The 2500-nt window shown below is 31.3% G+C and overlaps 2 non-coding genes across 2 annotated transcripts in view; both read left to right on the forward strand.

The window, feature by feature from the left end:
- Nucleotides 1–295: 295 nt before the first annotated feature.
- Nucleotides 296–474, forward strand: LOC128923929 (5.8S ribosomal RNA). Its single transcript, XR_008472646.1, has one exon. It is a non-coding gene; the product is annotated as a 5.8S ribosomal RNA (ribosomal RNA).
- Nucleotides 475–927: 453 nt separating this feature from the next.
- LOC128923926 (large subunit ribosomal RNA) overlaps nt 928–2500 on the forward strand; it is a 3984-nt gene continuing 2411 nt past the window's right edge. Inside the window, exon 1 of the ribosomal RNA XR_008472643.1 lies at nt 928–2500. This exon is cut by the window's right edge and continues 2411 nt beyond it. This is a non-coding gene — a ribosomal RNA (large subunit ribosomal RNA).

The raw sequence follows: 2500 nt of genomic DNA on the forward strand, positions 1-2500 counted from the left end.
TAAACATATATAGTTGTACTTATTATTTATAAAAATAATATAAATGATAAGTTAATTTGTTCTCATTAACGTGTAATTCCTTAAAAATATATAGAAATTAAATAAAATGTAATAAAAAAGGAATTACTGTTTTTGTTGGACTAAGACATGCGCAACTTGTAAATGTTTGGGTTGAAAATTACAATTTATTGAAAGATGTTTTAAAATAATTTATATATTATATACGAAAACGAAATGTTATTCTTTCAATAAATTAAAAACTCTTGACGTTAAATTAAAATAAACAAAAAATTATCACTCTAAGCGGTGGATCACTCGGCTCATGGGTCGATGAAGAACGCAGCTAACTGTGCGTCATCGTGTGAACTGCAGGACACATGAACATCGACATTTTGAACGCATATTGCAGTCCATGCTGTTATGTACTTTAATTAATTTTAAAGTGCTGCTTGGACTACATATGGTTGAGGGTTGTAAGACTATGCTAAATTAGTTGCTTATTCTTTTAGTCAATTAAAAGAATTTAAGCACATGGTATATTACTGGATTGTATTTTTCAATCCATAATATTAATAGCATAAAAAGAAATATAGAAAATATATTCTTGAACACCTCATATTTGAACGAAATTTTATAATAAATAAGAATCTTAGTATTCCCAAAAACAATAAAATTTCAATATTATTATTTCAAATAATATATACATTTAGAGGAACGTCTAGCATAAAATATTATTTTATTCTAGGATTGCCTTAAATGTAAAAAACCAAGAAAATAATATTGTTGTTATAATGAAGTAAGTAGTACGGGATGAAAAGATTGAATATTTATTATTAAGAAAATTATATTGGTGTTAAGAAATAATTATGTATGTTTCTTTAAAATAGCAAAAAGCTAAAATATAAAATAAATATAAATATTTTTATACAACCTCAACTCATATGGGACTACCCCCTGAATTTAAGCATATTAATGAGGGGAGGAAAAGAAACTAACAAGGATTTTCTTAGTAGCGGCGAGCGAAAAGAAAATAGTTCAGCACTAAGTCACTTTGTCTATATGGCAAATGTGAGATGCAGTGTATGGAATATCTTAATATCTAGTATGAGAAATTAACGATTTAAGTCCTTCTTAAATGAGGCCATTTACCCATAGAGGGTGCCAGGCCCGTATAACGTTAATGATTACTAGAAAGATATTTCCAAAGAGTCGTGTTGCTTGATAGTGCAGCACTAAGTGGGTGGTAAACTCCATCTAAAACTAAATATAACCATGAGACCGATAGTAAACAAGTACCGTGAGGGAAAGTTGAAAAGAACTCTGAATAGAGAGTTAAATAGTACGTGAAACTGCTTAGAGGTTAAGCCCGATGAACCTGAATATCCATTATGAAAAATTCATCATTATAACTGTGATATTTATAATATTATAGTAATAGTGTGCATTTTTTTCATATAAGGACATTGTAATCTATTAACATAATAAAATATTTATCAAAAGATCATTGGTGTTAAGTTTATTCAAATTAATTTGCTTTTAGCTTATTAACATAGAATAAATACTGATGATTTGATAAAGTGTTGATAGATTTTACATATATAATGCTTAAATTCTTTTGAATTTTACAATAATATTATTATCATTGATTTTAATATTAATTGTATGCATTTATATGATTAACAATGCGAAAGATTCAGGATACCTTCGGGACCCGTCTTGAAACACGGACCAAGGAGTCTAACATATGTGCAAGTCATTGGGTTATATTAAACCTAATGGCGAAATTAACTTAACTTTTATATAATGGGATTAATTTTTAGTGAAATATTTTACTATTAATTCAATCCCGGGGCGTTCCATATAGTTATGTATAATGATAATTTATTATTATTTATACCTCTAACTGGAGCGTACCTTGAGCATATATGCTGTGACCCGAAAGATGGTGAACTATACTTGATCAGGTTGAAGTCAGGGGAAACCCTGATGGAAGACCGAAACAGTTCTGACGTGCAAATCGATTGTCAGAATTGAGTATAGGGGCGAAAGACCAATCGAACCATCTAGTAGCTGGTTCCCTCCGAAGTTTCCCTCAGGATAGCTGGTGCATTTAAATATTATGTAAAATAATCTTATCTGGTAAAGCGAATGATTAGAGGCCTTAGGGTCGAAACGACCTTAACCTATTCTCAAACTTTAAATGGGTAAGAACCTCACCTTTCTTGATATGAAGGTTGAGGTTATGATATAATGTGCCCAGTGGGCCACTTTTGGTAAGCAGAACTGGCGCTGTGGGATGAACCAAACGTAATGTTACGGTGCCCAAATTAACAACTCATGCAGATACCATGAAAGGCGTTGGTTGCTTAAAACAGCAGGACGGTGGACATGGAAGTCGTAATCCGCTAAGGAGTGTGTAACAACTCACCTGCCGAAGCAACTAGCCCTTAAAATGGATGGCGCTTAAGTTGTATACCTATACATTACCGCTAAAGTACAT

This window comes from Zeugodacus cucurbitae, unplaced genomic scaffold (genome assembly GCF_028554725.1).
Source record: "Zeugodacus cucurbitae isolate PBARC_wt_2022May unplaced genomic scaffold, idZeuCucr1.2 ctg00000100.1, whole genome shotgun sequence".
NCBI classification, from domain to species: Eukaryota; Metazoa; Arthropoda; class Insecta; order Diptera; family Tephritidae; genus Zeugodacus; species Zeugodacus cucurbitae.